Source organism: Callithrix jacchus, chromosome 14, assembly GCF_049354715.1.
Source record: "Callithrix jacchus isolate 240 chromosome 14, calJac240_pri, whole genome shotgun sequence".
Lineage (NCBI taxonomy): Eukaryota > Metazoa > Chordata > Mammalia > Primates > Cebidae > Callithrix > Callithrix jacchus.
Window position 1 is genome coordinate 82,101,287 of NC_133515.1, and position 18,911 is coordinate 82,120,197.

The 18,911-nt window shown below is 44.3% G+C and overlaps 1 long non-coding RNA gene across 1 annotated transcript in view; it reads right to left on the bottom strand.

Moving 5' to 3' along the window:
- The window catches only part of LOC128929646 (uncharacterized), a 94,969-nt gene that overhangs the window by 11,977 nt on the left and 64,081 nt on the right, over positions 1 to 18,911 (bottom strand). The window contains exon 2 of the long non-coding RNA XR_008476415.2: positions 5,358 to 5,462. This is a non-coding gene — a long non-coding RNA (uncharacterized LOC128929646). The remainder of the gene's footprint in view (positions 1 to 5,357; positions 5,463 to 18,911) is intronic.

Genomic DNA, 18,911 nt, shown 5'->3' on the forward strand with positions numbered 1-18,911 from the left:
TGAGGGACAGCTGGGTGTGGTGGCTCACACCTGTAATCCCAGCACGTTGGGAGGTTGAGGTGGGCAGATCATCTGAGACCAGGAGTTTGAGACCAACCTGGCCAACATGGTGAGACCTTGTCTCTACTAAAAATAAAACATTAGCCAGGCATGATGGTGCATGCCTGTAATACCAGCTACTTGGGAGGCTGACTGGGGAGAATCACTTGAACCTGGGAGGCAGAGATTGCAATCAGCCAAGATTGCACCATTGCACTCCAGCCTGGGCAACAAGAGTAAAACTTCATCTCAAAAAATAGAAATAAAATAAAGTGGTGAGGGAAAACCTCACGGAGGAGGTGAGATTTGTGCCAAAACCTACGTGACAACAAGGTTGGGGTTATGTGAACACTTTGGTCAGAGGGAACAACAGATGCAAAGGCCCTTAGACTGGAAAGAGCTTAACTTGTTCCAGAATCAAAAGGAACCAGGACGAGAGATGTGGTGAGCAAGAAAGGGGGAAGGTGAGATTATGAGACAAGGTTGAAGAGAGATACAGGAACCAGGAAATAAGATGTGGCCATCCTAAGGAATTTAGGATGTATTCCAAGAGATGTGGGAAGACGTCCAAAGTTTTGAGAAGGAAAGTCATATGATCTGATGTATGTGTTTTGATGATCACTCCAGCTGCTCTGTGATCAAGGATCAGTGAGGGGCCAGAGGGGTAGCAGGAAGCATATTTAGGAGGCTACTGTAGTTTCCAGATGAGAAATGGAAGTACAGGTGATCCCTGCCTTACAATGGGTCAACTTATAATTTTTCAACTCTGTGGTGGTACAAAAGCAATACACATTCAGTAGAAACCATACTTCAAGTACCTGTACAACCATTCTGTTTTTCACTTTCAGTACAGTATTCAATAAATTACATGAGCTATTTGACCCCTTATTATAAAACAGGCTTTGTATTAGATGACTTTGCCCAATTAGAGACTAATGTAAGGCAGGCTAAGCTAACCTATGATGTTTGGTAGGTTAGAGGTATCAAATGTATTTTCAACTTAAGATATTTTCAATTTGTTATGGGTTTATTAGGAGATAACCACATCACAAATTGAGGAGCATCTGTAGTGAAAATTAAGGGTGTGGAGTTGAGTTAGAAAGAAGTTCATTGAAAATGCTTTTGAGATGGCAGAGAAAGAATTTACTGATGAGTTGAACATGGAGTTTGAGGGATAAGAAGAAAAATGACCAAAGGATCCAAAATGGACTTGGATGACAGGCATTGCATGGCCTCCTGAGAGGACACTGCAAAATGGAAACTGGGACTAGGCTGACAGAATGGGCCGAAAAGACTAAGGTTGCATTTGATTCAGTGATGATGACAGAACTCATGAAAATATGTGTCAAGCACCTACTTTGCACTACAGATTTACAAAACCTCCAAAGAACAGGCTTTTGATATGGCACAATTCTTTTTTTTTTTTCTTTATTTTGAGACAGAGTCTCACTCTGTTGCCCAGGCTGGAGTGCTGTGGCACAATCTCAGCTCACTGCAATCTCCATCTCCATCTGCCAATCAAAATTTTTGGCCAGGTTCAAGCAGTTCTCCTGCCTCAGCCTCCTGAGTAGCTGGGATTATAGGCATGTGCCACCACACCCAGCTGATTTTTGTATTTTTAGTAGAGACAGGGGATCTCATCATACCATGTTGGCCAGTCTGGTCTTGAACTCCTGACCTCAGGTGATCTGCCTGCCTTGGCCTCCCAAAGTGCTGGGATTACAGGCGTAAACCACCACACCTGGCCAATTTGGCACAATTCTTAAGCTGTAAGTGGTTGTAGGAACTTACAGTGCTCCCAGTGGCAAAGTTGTATATATATTTTATTATATATAAGTAAAGATGATAGATAGATAGATAGATAGATAGATAGATAGATAGATAGATCGATCATACACACACAGCTTATAAAATTGTGGACCCTTTCTCATTGCTTAAAATATACAAGGCGCCTATAATTCCAATGCACATAATACACATTAATACCCAACAGACACAAATACCACACATTTTACTCAAGACAGCACAACATTCTCATTTCACTATATCATCAGAAGAAAACTATCCCTTGAAAAGACAAGTTTTTGAAGTTCAATAACATTAAGACTTTTTCATTTCAAAATGGATTTCAAAAATGAGTTTCTACCACTCCCAATAATATCACCTTCCAAGAAAAATTCTTGCCTTCAAGTATTTTAAATACTGAGTCCTAATAGCAGAACACATGAGAATGTAACCATGGCAAGAATTTTTGTTAGAATATATTGATCTTAAACAGATAACAAGGCCCAAACCACAGATAACTGTTAAGGCTAACTCTGCTGTGCTGTCCGCCATTGTATGCTATATGAGACTGGCAATAATTAAACATAAGGATTTAAATTCCAAATCACAAACAGCTTACGCTTGGCTGTACCACTCAAGCTATAGGTAGGCCACACAAAATATCGCTGACTCAATTAAGTGTATGTGGGAACCTCACCCTGGGTCCTTTGCTCAATATGAAATTGATTTTACATTTAATTTTCTTTGTGGTAAAGAAAAAAAAAAGAAGAGCAAAACGCAAGCAGCAATGTTGGCCGGCAGGTGTGATTTTGCATATTTCTTGTTCTGAGACCTAGACTCCGGTTTCAGCTCTGATGGGGTGTTTTGTCTAACTGTCTGGGCTGCAACGTGTATTGTCCCACAAACAATTTGTCACACCACAAGAGTTGCATATCTGGGAACAGAGATAGCACATACCATATGGCAAAATGTGCTAACCTTGCCAATCAAAATTTTTGGCCATAGGTAATTTCTTAAACCGAATGTCATGAACTCGTCAGAATATTGGTGCCCATTGAGGAATGGGTGATAACCTCTACCAGCCAGAGTCAGCCTGGAAGACACGCTTGTTAAAACCCACAATATATAAATGGCTAGAGAGCTTTGCTACGGTGGCAGCCTTGGGGTGATTCTTTAGAGAAAAACAATGTCTGAAAAAGAAAGATTTTACTACCAGATGCGGGTTTCGGCGGAAAAACAGCCTTAATGATGTTGGGATATCTTAAGAATATCTACTTTTGATTTTTTTCCCATTCAACATTTGTTTGATGCAGCTGTGGTGGTGAAATATCTTTAGAGAAAGTCGCACAGTTTACGGGATAATGGATTCAGCCAGTTGAACTGAGCCTTGCAGACAATGCTGGATCGATTGATTCAGCATGTTCTCATCAGAATGATTCCATGCGGTCACGATAGGCATTTGGGGAGCTTCTCTTTTTAAAAATCATACTACTGGCATTCTGCTTATTTTTATCCACAAGAGAAAAGTAATTATGAGCTTTTCAGTAAATAGGAGAGAGAAGCCACACAAAGTATGGGCCTGCCAACACGGAGAAGCAATGGAGAAGAGACCCATGGGAGATCAGTGTTGGGGCCAGAAAGAAAAGGCTAGAAATGTGCAAGGGCAAGCCAGAAAACCTTCCAAAATAATTTTTTAAAATATATTCAGGCCGGACACAGTGGCTTATACCTGTAATCCCATCACTTTGGGAGGCCAAGGTGGGTGGATTACTTGAAGTCAGGAATTTGAGACCAGCCTGGCCAACATGGTGAAACCCTGTCTCCTCTAAAAATATAAAAATTAGCTGGACATGGTGGTGCATGCCTGTAATCCCAGCTACTTGGGAGGCTGAAGTAGGAGAATTGCTTGAACCCGGGAGGCCAAGGCTGTAGTGAGCCAAAATCATGCCTCTGCACTCCAGCCGGGGTGACAGAGCGAGACTTCTTCTCAAAAAAAAAAAAAAAAAAAAGGAGACATTCAGAGTATGGTAAAGGGAGGATGGAAGGAAAACCACCTGGGCCCCTCTGGTAACTCTATTTTCCTGAGTCCTAAAACCCTTCTGGTTTTCCCTTCTCTGGAACCACTGTCCACAATCTAGAAACAACGTGTTCTTTTTTCCAGTTTTGGAAAAGTAACCATGAAAACAATATTAGGGTAGTTTCAATACAAAACAGAGGATATTTTCATTACAGCAAATTAATCCAGATGAAGAAATACCGAATGCTAAGGTGGTAGGGAACCAGCAGTGACAGTTGTGTCCCCAAAAGTACTACTTCTTGTTTTAGGTCCCAGTGTCTGCACACGTGCTTTGGTCTTCCATGGGAGTGGTTATGATAGGTTTGCTTTAGATTTCATTCAATGGAACAAATACATATTGCTTATTTACTGCAGCCTTCCTGCAGATTTAGAAATGTGGCGTGGGCAGATTTTCTAAGGCAGCACCAGCACTTTGATCTTCCAGGGGCTCTGGCATCTGTTCTTGTCATCTGTGCATTCATATGCACATAGCAAGGCAAAGAGCAAAACCAAGCAACAGCCATCTGAAGCCCCAATGAGTTGTATGACTTTTCTAAGCTAATAGAGTTGAGATTTACACTTATTCAGATGACAGCATCTTGCTAATGCAAGCCAAGAGGTAATCAAGTCATTTGGATTATACTATAGTCTATATGCTGCTAAACAGAGAATACTGTTTTCGAGATGAATCTTAAATTTCTTAGGCTTGCTGGCCCTTGTTTGTATTGTTATGGTCTGAATTATGATGGCTCTCAGCCCCGACATAAAACATTCACCTCCATCTCCTCAAAGGTTCTCCCCAGTTAACAAAAGGGTAGTTGCATCTGCTGGTGCTCAGGAACAAGCCCACCCTTCCTCTTCTGCTCAAGTTTCGTGCCACTGTGCTGGTGGCCACTATGAGGGCTTTGCCCTGCAATGCCCAGCTTTCCTCTGTAGTGGCATCTCTGAGATTTTAGAATGCCAGCACTATTCCATGGATCAGGGAGGCTAGCATGGCCCCCATGGCAAATCTTGCAGCCTGGGCTCAAAAGCCACTTGCTCAACCCAAGCCCCCAAGATGTTTCATGAACACAGATCCTGCGGTTTGTGTCCTGAGCTCTTTTGTGGGGGGCATGAACTTTCCAGCTTGCCAGTTTGCCCAATCCACTCTGTTTCATCACCCTCTGGCCCCCATAGGCCATTCATTTGTAAGCCCTCCATTCAACCAGTGGATTGGCTGCCAGTGGAATTGCAAATACTGTAGCAAGTTATGGAGAAGGGGAATGATTTGGGGGAGGTAGGGGAGGTCTACTACCCACTCAGGTCCCACTCTGGGAAGTAATCTTCACCATGGAAACATTCTCCTCCCAGACTCTGGAAAGACTGATGGTTCACTCTGGGTAAAACTCATGGGGTTAAAGACGATGTCCGTCTAGATGAGAAGGCGATGTAGGTTGGGAGATCATGGTTCTGTGTCTGTCCCACCTGGCTGTCTTACCAGTAGCAGTCACCCCACCACTCTAGGCCTTTTCAACAGAATCAGGGTCTCACTCAGAAGGTGTCTTAGTTCCTTTTGACCCCTCGATGTTCTAAGGATGTGATGCTGTGATAAAAAAGAAAAAATGGAGTCAGTTTGGCAGGACACGCTGGCTCACACCAGTAATCACAGCACTTTGGGAGGCCCAGGCGGGTGGATCACGAGGTCAGGAGTTCAAGACCAGACTGGCCAACATGGTGAAACCCCTTTTCTACTAAAAAATACCAATATTAGCTGGGCATGGTGGCTGGTGCCTGGGAGGCTGAGGTAGGAGAATCGCTTGAGCCAGGACCAGGGAGGTGGAGGTTGCAGTGAGCAGAGATGGTGCCACTGCACTCTGGCCTGGGCTACAGAGCAAGACTCCATCTCAAAAAAAAAAAAAAAAAAAATGGAGTCAGTTTTCTGTCTTTTGATGAGAAAGCTTTATACTTGTTAATAAAGGACTCATTATTATAGAAATCAGGAAAGTTTTTACAGCCTTTAAAATATACACAGAAACCCAAGAAAAGTAAAAACATGACCACACAAAAAATTATTCACAAATGCTTATAAACAGCATTCTTCCTAAGAGCCCCAAATGTGGAAACAACCCAAATGTCCATCAGTTGATGAATGGGTGAAGAAACTGTGGTATAATCATACAATGAAATATATATATTTTTTCCTTTAAATTAGACTTGCTTTAGACAATATAGTATTACTTGGCAATAAAAAGGAATGAAGTATTGGCGCATACTACAACATGTATGAACCTTAAAAACAGTATGCTAACGAAAGAAGCCAGACACAAAGACACATACACACACACACAAAGCCAGACACAAAAGGCCACATACTGTATGATTCTATTTATATGAAATGTCCAGAATTGGCAAATCCATAGAGACAGAAAACAGATTTGTGGTTGCCAAGGGCTGTGGGGAGTGGTAAAGAAGGAGTGGCTGCTAATGTATAAGAGGTTTTCTGGGCTGGGTGCAGAGGTCACCTCTGTAATCCCAGCACTTCGGGAGGATGAGAGAGGTAGGCCTGGGCAACATGGGGAAACCCTGTCTCTGTAAAAAATACAAAAATTAGCTGGGTGTAGTGGTGGTGTACGCTGATAATTCCAGCTACCAGCTGAGGAAGCGAGGGCTCTGGGGATGGTGGAAGGATAGCTTGAGTCCGGGAGGCAGAGGCTGCAATGAGCCAAGACCACACCACTGCCCTCCAGCCTGGGTGACAGAGAGAGATCCTGATCCTGTCTCAAAAAAAAAATGTTTTTTCTTCTATTTGTCTAGTATGCATATGTCACATTGTGATTCTCAGTCATCAGATGATGGACATTTGGGTTGTTAATAATGCTACTATGACCATTCATGTACAAGTTTTTGTATAAACGTGTGTCTTCAATTCTCTTGGGTATATGCCTAGGAGTGGAGCTGGGTCACATGGTAAGTTTAACTTTTTGAGGTACTGTGAAACTTTTCCAAAGTGGCTGCACAATTTTATATTCCCACTATCAATATATGAGGGTTCCAATCTCCACAGCCATGCCAATGCTTGCTATTTTATATTTAAAAGAAATTTATTATAGCATCTTAGTGAGTGTGAAGTGGTATCTAATGAGGTTTTGATTTTTACTTCCCTGATGGCTAATTATGTAGAGCATCTTTTCATGTGCTTACTGGCCATTCATATAGGAGAGGAAATGCCTATTCACATGTTTTGCCCACTTTTAAATTGAGCTATTTGTCTCTTTATTGTTGAATTGTAAGAGTACTTCATGTACGTTAGATACTAGACCCTTATCAAACATAATTTGCATATATTTTCTCCTATTCTATAGGTTTTTTATTTTTGCTTTCTTGATAGTCTCCTTCGACACGCAAAAATGTTTAATTTTGATGAAGTCTGATGTCTCTCTGTTTTTTTAGTTGTTTGTGCTTTAAGTGTCATAACTAAGAAATGACTGCCAGTGGGGCACGGTGGCTCACACCTGTAATCCCAGCACTTTGGGAAGCCAAGGTAGGCAAATTACTTGAGGTCAGGAGTTCAAGACCAGCATGGTGAAACCCCATCTCTACTAAAAATACAAAAATTGGCTGGGTGTGGTGGCCCACGCCTGTGGTCCCAGCCACTCAGGAGGCTGAGGCAGGAGAATCTCGTGAACCCAGGAGGCAGAGGTTGCAGTGAGCCGAGATCACGCCACCGCAATCTAGCCTGGGTGACAGAGCAAGACTCTATCTCAAACAACACAAAACAAAACAAAACCACTGTCAAATCCAAGGTCACAAAAATATATGCCTATGTTTTCTTCTAAGGGTTTTATACTTTTAGCTTTTACACTTGGGTCTTTTTATCCATTTTAATTCTTGTGTATGGTGTGAAGTAGGGTTCCAGATTCATTTGTTTGCCTGTGGAAAAGCAGCTGGACCAGCACCATTTGTTGAAAAGAAACATTCTTACATTCTTATCCTATTGAATAGGCTTGACATTCTGTTTGAAAATCAATTACCATATAGATGTATGGGTTTATTTTTGGAAGCTCAATTCTGATCGGTTGTTCTCTCTGCCTAGTCTATGCCAGCTCTACACTGTCTTGATTACTTAAGCTTTGTAGTCAGTTTTAAAATCAGGAAGTAGGAATTTTCAATTTTGTTCTTTTTCAAGATTGTTTTGGTTATTGTGGGTTAAATTTTTTGAATACACTTTCCATCCACTTTGAGAAACTGTGTTCTCTCTCTGAGATGCCCAATAAAGAAGTAAAAAGAACAAAGAATAATGACATTATTCCAGATTATTCTGTACTTGCCTTTATACTCCTGTTTCTCTGACTTGGGTATACTGCTCAGTCTGAAAGTACAAAATAATCTCTCTCTCTTTCTTTCTCTCTCTGTCTCTCTCTGTCTCTCTCTGTCTCTCTCTCTCTCTATCTCTATCTCCCCCGCCCCTTTCTCCCTCTCCATTTCACTACATATCCCCATGGACTCATACAATATTTCCCTATCTGTAAAACCCAGAATCCATGTCCATATAAAAATGGTAAAAGGCACCTATGTTCCCTTTCTGCCAATGTCATGCTTCCTGTACACATTCTGTGATAATTCTAAAAAGGCTAAAATCCCTTAGAGTCTTGTATTTCTCATAAAGAACAAGTTTAGGCCTTGGGCCAACTATTTCCACTTGGGTTTAATGTCTATGAGAAGTTTAACTCTTTCTAGAGAATCAAAATAGCACACAGCAGTTACAAAGTGAAAGCAAGAAGAAAATCAGGTGCTTTCCAATTTAAGAATCAGAGATGATGTACATTTCTGAAAATAAATTGGTTGTTTATTTCCATATTTAATCAAATGGAAATAAAAGTCTTAAACTATCTGTCCTTCACAGATAAAATGCTGTATGGTCATGACCCTGGGAATAATCTTGTTTGACTTGGGTGCTTTGCAGAATCTAACAAATAGAAATGTATGGTTCTCTCTGTGAGTTTATCCTGGAGTCAGTACATCGGCCCTTTTTGTTCTGATCAATACATTTCACTAAACTAGATATAACAAGGGTTCTCAAAAATCTTACAGGAAAGCCTAAGGCAGCATGAACAATCTGGCACTATCGGGGGCACAAAAAACACCCAGCTGCTCTCTCAAAGTTGAACCGCCATACTGGGGGCAATCGACTTGGTTCTAAGGGGCTTTTCTGCTTTAATCGGCTTTCCTAGAACATGCCTGAAGGTCCCTGTATCAGCAGCCACACAAGAGAAAAGCATGAGGCCAGGTGAACCTACTGCTTCAACTCTCCCTTAATCCTGCCCTCTTCCATTGAGGAGCTACGCTCCACTAGAGGAAGACTTCAAGTCCTGGAGGCAAGGAAGGCCTGTATGGAAGGAGACACTGACTTTAGGCAGCTGTGATTCCTCTATCCCTTTATCCTCTATAACAGAAACAGCACTTGAGAAATTCTCTGAGATGAAAATAACCTCAGCTGAGGAACTTCAGTTTGGAGAGACTGGATGTGTTCAGTTCAGGACAGAAAATGTCATGAGATCCCACAAATCTATGATCCCGTAACCGGCTTGCATGGGATAAAAAGTAGCACGCTTTAATTTCTAAATATATTCTTCAAATACCAGGCCAAGTTCAAACAGAGACTAACATGAGAAGGGGAATTTAATATTATTATCTAATCCCAGAAAGTAAAATGAAATAGATAACAATGTTACGGTGGCAACCCTAGTTGTAAGATTAGGACCGATTTAAAGGGAAAAAATGTATTGTTTTAGATTCTGTTTCACGGGATATCCAATCATATGGCAAACATTGGGATCAGATTTGATGACAAATCATGCTGGCCATGAGAAGCAGCAGGTGGTGTGATGCTAAACATATTTTGGGTGTGTCTCATTAAAATATTCTAGAATAGCAAAGAGAGGTCAATGGAGGTGCCAGCCCTGTGCTGGTTCCCGGTAGCTGTGGAAGTCCTAGAGTTTGCTGTTCGGTACCCATTTTAACTTTTCTGTCTAAGTAAGTTTCTTTCCTTCCTTCCTTCCTTCCTTCCTTCCTTCCTTCCTTCCTTCCTGCCTTCCTTCCTGCCTTCCTTCCTTCCTGCCTTCCTTCCTTCCTGCCTTCCTTCCTGCCTGCCTTCCTTCCTTCCTGCCTTCCTTCCTGCCTTCCTTCCTTCCTGCCTTCCTTCCTTCCTTCCTTCCTGCCTTCCTTCCTTCCTGCCTTCCTTCCTTCCTTCCTTCCTTCCTGCCTTCCTTCCTTCCTGCCTTCCTGCCTTCCTGCCTTCCTGCCTTCCTGCCTTCCTGCCTTCCTTCCTTCCTGCCTTCCTGCCTTCCTGCCTTCCTGCCTTCCTTCCTTCCTGCCTTCCTGCCTTCCTTCCTGCCTTCCTTCCTGCCTTCCTGCCTTCCTTCCTGCCTTCCTTCCTGCCTTCCTGCCTTCCTTCCTGCCTTCCTTCCTGCCTTCCTTCCTGCCTTCCTGCCTTCCTTCCTGCCTGCCTTCCTTCCTTCCTGCCTTCCTTCCTTCCTGCCTTCCTGCCTTCCTGCCTTCCTTCCTGCCTTCCTTCCTGCCTTCCTGCCTTCCTGCCTTCCTTCCTGCCTTCCTGCCTTCCTTCCTGCCTTCCTTCCTGCCTTCCTTCCTGCCTTCCTGCCTTCCTGCCTTCCTTCCTGCCTGCCTTCCTTCCTTCCTGCCTTCCTGCCTTCCTGCCTTCCTTCCTTCCTTCCTGCCTTCCTGCCTTCCTTCCTTCCTTCCTGCCTTCCTTCCTGCCTGCCTGCCTTCCTGCCTTCCTTCCTGCCTTCCTGCCTTCCTGCCTTCCTTCCTGCCTTCCTTCCTTCCTGCCTTCCTGCCTTCCTTCCTGCCTTCCTTCCTGCCTTCCTTCCTTCCTGCCTTCCTTCCTTCCTTCCTTCCTGCCTTCCTTCCTTCCTTCCTTCCTGCCTTCCTTCCTGCCTTCCTTCCTGCCTGCCTTCCTGCCTTCCTTCCTGCCTTCCTTCCTTCCTGCCTTCCTTCCTGCCTGCCTTCCTTCCTGCCTTCCTTCCTGCCTTCCTTCCTGCCTGCCTTCCTTCCTGCCTGCCTGCCTTCCTGCCTTCCTTCCTGCCTTCCTGCCTGCCTGCCTTCCTGCCTGCCTGCCTTCCTGCCTTCCTGCCTTCCTGCCTTCTTTCCTCCCTCCCTCCCTCCCTCCCTCCCTCCCTCCCTCCCTCCCTCCTGCCTTCCTGCCTTCCTTTCTTTCCTTCTCTCTCTCTCTCTTTTCTTTCTTTTCTCTTTTATTTTCCTGAGTCTTTCTCTGTCACCCAGGCTGGAGTGCAGTGATGCAATCTCTGCTTACTGCAACCTCTGCCTCCCGGGTTCAAGCAATTCTCCTGCCTCAGGCTCTTGAGTAGCTGGGATTACAGGCACATGCCACCATGCCCAGCTAATTTTTGTATTTTTAGTAGAGACCAGGTTTCACCGCGTTGGCCAGGCTGGTCTTGAACTCCTGACCTCGTGATCCACCCACCTCAGCCTCCCAAAGTGCTGGATTACAGGTGTGAGGTACTGCGCCTGGCCCTAAGTTTCTTTAAAAGATCCCTTTTCTTCCTGCCCACTTTGACCGTCCCACAGTGCCTCCTGAGGTGTGGGAGTCGTCTCCCTCAGAGACGGCAACCCCTTCATCCTTTGGTCCTCTTCCCTCCTCAACTCAGCCTGGGCTTTCCCAGTGAAATTTTTCTTCAGGAGTTTGCCTTTCTCTATCCTGTTGAAAATCACATTCCTGGAGAAAAGATCAGAGGAGCGTGACCCCATAAAAATTGGTCTGCTTGGGAGTGACTTTTGGCTCCGGGCAGTGATCATGACAGGATCCGAAATAGCAGATTATTCCTCTTTCCAGGGGAAACAGCCTGACATGGTCTAACACCAGAGAGAGGGTTTAATTCAAACACAAACCAAGAGCAACCTAACAACCACAGATCTGTAATAATGTTACAAAGAGAAGGTTCTAGAACCTCCAAACCACTGACACTTTGTGATGGGACCTATAACATTTGAATACAGGTCTGTTAAAACACATGGATTTTTAAGGTTAAACAAGCAAACAATGGAAGTGGAATTTTAATTGAATTAAAATTTTTTAAAAACACACAAAGGAAGGCTTAGAGCTGTGTTCGTCATCCAGCACCGCAGCCAGCAGCCATATGCAGGTGCTGAACACTTGAAATGTGGCCAGTGTGACTGAGGAACTGAGTTTTAAATGTTACTTAATATCAATAAATTTAAACTGTAAATTGAAAAATGGAAGCAGTGTAACATATTTTTCTGGTAGATACAGCTTTATTGCTCTGGTAGGCCCACACTTGATTTTAACTGTGGTATCAGGTAAGATTAGTGTCGTAGTGCACATGTTAGCACATGTGCTGGTTCTAGTATTCATGACTGAAAATACTGATTACCTGTTGAAATACAATATTTTGCGTGTATTGGGTTAGTTAAGTATATTGCTAAAATTAATTTCACCCATTTTTTTTCTTTTTTGAGATGGGCTCTTACTATGTTGTTCAAGCTGAACTCAAACTCCTGGGCTCAAGCATTCCTCCTGCCTCAGCCTCCCTAGTAGCTGGGACTACAGGTGAACTTTGGAATACAACAAATCTAAATTCAAATCCTGACCCCAAGCATTACTAGCTGTGTGACCTGGAGCAAGTTTCTCAACACCTCAGCTTCAGTGACCTCATCTCTAGGATGGGGTGATAACTGTACTGTCCTCATACAGATATTGGGAGGATAATAAGAGAAAGCTGTGAAAGGGTGATCCACAGATTTCAGCCATTAGGCTCCCAAGCCTCCCTTCTTACTGGCCTTATATCACATGTCTGTGGTTTTATGCTGAGGACAAGGTTTCTTCTGGTCTCTGTGTTAGTATAGCAGCTAAGAACCTGGCCTCCGAAGTCACGGTACTATGGTTCGAATTCCAGTTTTACCTCTTATTAGCTGTGCAATCTAAGACAAGTTGTTTAACCCTTGAAGCCACTGTTTTCCCAACTGTTGAGAAAGAGAGAGAGAATGAAAGAGCTTCTTTCCCAGGATGGTTGTGGGGATGATGGGACAGATTCAGAGGCTGAGCTTATGAATGCTTTTAGGCGCTGCTACCCTGCATATAAATGCAGGTAAAAATTAAGAAAGATGTTTAACAAAATTGCAACAAAATCATGATCTTTTTCAGCCTCTCTCACTACCTCTACCCTACCCCACCCTGAGGGAATCTCCTAGGACCCCAAAGCCCTCACACCTTTTGTGAATGCTCAAGGGCATCTTATGGGTCCCTCTTCTACCTCCCAAGAATCCTCTCCTGGTCACTGGAAGTTCTGCTTAGGTCTCCCAGGCTGCCTATTCCCTGGTCCACTATGATAGCCCTTTGGGCCTTGCTGTGATGAAGCGTCTTTCTCTCATGTCACAGTCATGCTGAACTGGAGTAAATACCCTCCACACACCAGCACTCTGGTCTGTAACTTGACTGCAGATTATCTGCTGAGCCTCAGTTTTCTCCCTTGTAAAATGGGGCAATAACTGTGTCATCAAACACAGGTCTGCTGATAAAACACATGGATTTTAGGGTTGAACAAGCAAACATTGGAAATGGAAGTTTAATTGAACTGAATATTTTAAAAAACACCCAAGGAAGGCTTAGAGCCATGCTTGTTATCCAGCACCGCAGCCACTAGTCATATGCGGTTGTCACGCACTTGACATGTAGCCAGTCTCCATAAATACATTGGGAGGATTCATTAGATAAAGCTGCAGACAGGTGACCACGTGGGCCTGAGCCTTCCCATCCTTTCATTGACAGCCTCTTGCTTCACTCTGATCTCACACTTTCCAAATCCTCCCTACCCTTGCCCTGCTGGAGACCACAGTCCCAAGGTCAGGGCTGCTTGGCCATACTCCTCACCAGCTTTGAACGAGGGATTGTAGGGGAGGGGACAATGTCTGGAGCAGTCATCGACCCCATCTGTTCATCTTCTCAGCTCCTGTGAGGTTCTCTGGGCACTGGGCAGAGAGTCCCAGAGACAGGTTCCAGTTCTACTCAAAGACCCTTGCAGACTGCGACTTCTCCCTCAACCCTCATCCCCATCTAACTCCCATGGCCTCCCAAGTCCCTCTGCAACTGTTTTCTAATTCATCCTTCTCTTCCCACTGCACAGCCTCAGTTCGGAACCTCAATATCTCTCCTCTGAATGAAGTTCTGCCTGTGGCTGGTCCCTGCTTTCAGTTTTGCCCTGATCTAATCCATCCTCCTGTCTACCAACCATACTACTACACATCTGCCATCGTTCCCCTGCTGGAACCCCTTCAGTTCCCAACCCACCCCTGAGCTCCTTAACACAGCTTGTAAGCCCCTCTGGGCTCTGCTTGTCACTTCCCTGTCTCTTTCCTCTTGCAGGGAGCTTTGCCTGGTGAGATGACACACACAGCAAGCTGTTTCCCACCTCCGCACCTCAGCTTACCCTGTCCTGCTGCCTGGAAGGCCCCTCCTTTGTCCCCACTGCCTTTCTTTGCTGGACCTGCTCTAATTCCCCTTTGCTTTACAACAAACCTGTTTGTGTCTATTTCTTTCTCTTAGCCATGAATTCCCATAGGTAGAGCATTGCATTCTATTCATATTTATATCTCATAACACAGTTGCTGCCAGAAGGTAAATGTTAGTTGAATGAATGGGGGGCAGGCCACATATGATAACTTTAAATGAGCATGACAGGGTGGGATTTTCTTCCCCTCTCACCCTCCTCTGCCCTGCATCCCCACCCTTTTCTGGGAAAATATCTTTTGCACAATGAAGCAGAGGCAGCTGTTAGCGTAATAACTCATGGATGCAGTGCTGTGAAAAGTGGTTAATATTTGCAGGATGAATGTGTGATTTGGGCTGCGGGGAGTTTCTCTGGGAAGAACCTAAAGAATCTACTGCTGCCTCTGACTGAAAACCATTAGCTGAGAACCCCGGGGTCCTGGGAAGAGTGGGTCCAAGGGGCAGAGAGGACTGGGGTTGATGGGACACAGAGAGAGAAGGAAAATTCATTCGCCGCCAGAGGGGCTTTAATATGAACTCGTAGTGACGTGGCAGAAAAGGAAGCAAGTATCTGGCCCTGTCCTCACCCTCAACAAAATCATCTCACATAAATAAGAGAGTAGGAGGATCACTTGAGCCCTGGAGGAGGAGATTGCATCAGCTGAGATGGCGCCACTGCACTTCAGCCTGGGCAACAGCACAAGACTTTGTATCAGGCCTATAATCCCAGCACTTTGAGAGGCCGAGGCAGGTTGATCACCTGAAGTCAGGAGTTCAAGACCATCCTGGCCAACATGGTAAAACCCTGTCTCTGCTAAAAATAAAAAAATTAGCTGGGTGTGGTGGTGTGTACCTGTAGTACACAGGTACCTCCCAGCTACTTGGGAGGCTGAGGCAGGAGAATTGCTTGAACCCAGGAGGTAGAGGTTGCAATGAGGTGAGATCGCACCATTGCACTCCAGTACTCCAGCCTGGGTGACAGAGTGAGATTCCATCTCAAAAAATTTAAAAACATTGCCCCCTAAAAGAAACCATAGTTGATGTTTGTAGTTTAGAATGACAGAACTATCTTCTGGGGTTACACAGAAAATAAAGGTTTTCTTGCCACTGATCCATCCAAGAGACTGCAGTTACAGTCCTACTCACACCATTAACCCCGGTCAAAACTCAGATGCCCGAGTCCCAGTCTCCCCACTTACAAAAATAACAAGGCTTATAACTTCACCATGGCTCCACTCAATAAATGAAAGCATCATGGCATACTGGTGAGGACCACAGAGAAGGAAACAGGTTCTAATGTGAACTCTGCCAATAATCTGCAATGGGACCTTTTTCTAAAACTTTCCCAGATATCAGGGTTTTTAAAATATGTTCAATGGAGCTATTACTACTTGTTATATTGAGTTCAGGGGGATGTTGAAGAGACAAAATGAGGCACTAGATTCAAAAGCCCATCAAAATGGTTAGGCACTGTGCATATTCAAGATACTGGTTTATTATTATTATTATTATTATTATTATTATTATACTTTTAGTTCTGGAATACATGTGCACAGCGTGCAGGTTTGCTACATAGATATACACGTGCCATGGTGGTTTGCTGCATCTATCACCCCGTCATCTACATTAGGTATTTCTCCTAATGCTATCCCTCCCCTATCCCCCCACCCCCGCTCTCTCTCCCCTACCTCCCCACCCCCTGCTCTCTCTATCCACCCCCCCACTCTCTCTCCTATCCCCCCACCCCCTGCTCTCTCTCCCCTACCTCCCCACCCCCTGCTCTCTCTATCCACCCCCCCCACTCTCTCTCCTATCCCTCCACCCCCTGCTCTCTCTCCCCTATCCCACCACCCACTGCTCTCTCTCTCTTTCCTATCCACCCACCCCCTGCTCTCTCTCCCCTATCCCCCCACCCCCTGCTCTCTCTCCCCTATCACCCCACTCTCTGACAGGCTCTGGTGTGTGATGTTCCCCCTCCCTGTGTTCATGTGTTCTCATTGTTCAACACCCATTTATGAGTGAGAACATGCGGTGTTTGGTTTTCTGTTCTTGTGTCAGTTTGCTGAGAATGATAGTTTCCAGCTTTATCCATGTCCCTGCAAAGGACATGAACTCATCCTTTTTTATGGCTTCATTGTATTTATTTAACCCATTGATTAAGTAACTAACATTTGAAAGCTGTATTCGTTCCATGGGCTATACAGCAAGTGCCTAACTGAGACAGGTACCTGTTCAGTAGAGGGACAGAGGGCAGGTGACATGGGGAAGGAAGAGGAGGAGGGAATGTGGAAAGGAGAAAGATGCGTCCTCCGTCACAAGAGAGATGAAAGCATATAGAGCAGTAAGTCTCATGCAGAAGGTGCTAAGCACCAAAGAAAACAGGCAAAGTATTTCTAGAGGAGGGCTTACTTCTCATCACTGAGATCACTGTCATTCGCAACTGGCCACACTAAGCTCTCAGGGAGTTAGTGGAGGTGCATGGATTTGGGGTAGTCAGCTCTATTCTCTATAGGTTTTATTCTGATGTCAATCAGATCCAAAATTAGATTAATTGAGTGAGATGGTGTTACGGCTGTTTAGAGAACACTGTGGCCAAAAGAACTGATTCCATAAGAAATAAACTCATCTGTCAAGAAGAAAGACAGCAACAGCAAGCTCATCACGAGATGCCATCCAAGTGACTTTCAGTGATCTATTCCAGCCTGAGCTTAAACCTACCCCTGCATAGAGAGAAAAATGGAGAATGAGTTCAAGGGCTTGGAGCGGAAGGGAACAAAGGAAGGCCATTTGGCAAAGTGCAGCCGCTGTTTTCAAAACGGCCTGAGCTTTTTCTCTGCGCCCAAGGGAATAAGGTACAGAAAGCGAGTCTCTTCTTCTCCTGCTACTTGGTGTTCACTCAGCCTCTGCATCATCCACAGTGTTTTGGGACTAACCTAGGGCTTCTGTGGAGATGAGACGTGGGAAAGTTTCCTGATAATCCCACTGCAAATACTTCCTGTGACCCCAACGGGCTCCCACAGTAATTCCAGCTATGGGGCTTCTCACCATTTCTTTGTGATCAAGAGCTTACTCCAGGCTCTGACATTTTGGTCAGGAACATTTGTCCTCTAAATTTCTCTGAGTTTTCCTTTGCTCCTTTTCTTTTCTTTACACCTAGTCTCTGAAGGTTGCATTAAAAATGCTCCCTCTTGAGTGTGCTTGGGACAATTTATGGGTCCTACACATCCTTTGATTGTCTGTCAGTCTAGCTATTAACGAGGACTAATACACTATAAATGTCAACTGTGGGAATAAAGCCGAACACATCTACAGCCCCTTTTGGTGTTCCTTCACAGTTATTTTGAGGAAACACTCTTATTCTAAAGTGCTGTATCATCTGGGATCTGGCCTTCCACGTGGCTTTTGAAACATGCCCTTTGGGTCTGTGTTACTCTTTCCATTCTCACTTACATTGTCTGTTTCACAACACTTTGTCTCTAGAAGAGTCTCTAGAAAATTGGTAGTGGTTGCCCACACACCAGAATCCCAGACTTTTAATTCAGATTTTAAAAATAATTTCAATTTTTGCTGTGTGTATTAGTTTCCTTTGCCTTCTGTGACAAATTACCACAAACTTGGTGGCTTCAAATAACACACTTTTACTCTCCAATAGTTCTGGGAGTCAGAATGTAAAATCAGTTTCATTGGGCCAAGATCATGGTGTCGGTAGGGCTGCACTCCTTCTGGAGGCTTTTGGGGAGAATCCTTTTTCTTATCTTTTGAGCTTCTAGAGTTATACTCCTTGCATTCCTTGGATTATGGCCCCTTCCTCCATCTTCAAAGCTAATAGCTCAGCCTCTTGCCTCAATGTCCTATTTCCTTATTTGGTGTCAAGTCTCCCTCTGCCTCTCCCTTATAAAGTCACTTGTGATTGCATTTAGGTCCCTCCAGTTAATCTAGGATAACCTCTCCATCAAAAATACATCTACAAAGCATCTTTTGACACTTGAGTTAGCATTCACAGGTGTTAGGGATTAGGACCTAGATCACTTTGGTGGCCACTATTCAGTCTACTACACTGTGGCAAATGCACAGTAATTTACAGCATTTACCTTCTGCTGGGGATCTGAAACACTGCTCAGGAAATGTTCTGTGCCCTTGGTTCTTGCTGGCATAGTATGGATTTAGGATAACCCACTGTCTTAGTCTGTTTTGTGCTGCTATAACAGAATACCTGAGACTAGGTCATTTATAATAAACAGAAACTGACTGGCTCACAATTCCAGAAGCTGAGAAGTCCAAGAGGGGTCAGCATCTGGAGAGGGGCTTCTTGCTGTGCCATCCCAAGGTGGAAGGTAGAAGGGCAAAAGGGGGAGAGACAAAAGGGGCCCAAATCTGTCCTTTTAAAACAAACCCATTTCCATGATGACAGTTAACCTATTTATGCCTGAGGTTGCAATTTTTTGAATTTTTGCAATCAGACCTTGGCGATGACCTTGAGCAGTAAAATATAAATAACTCCTGCATGCTTAG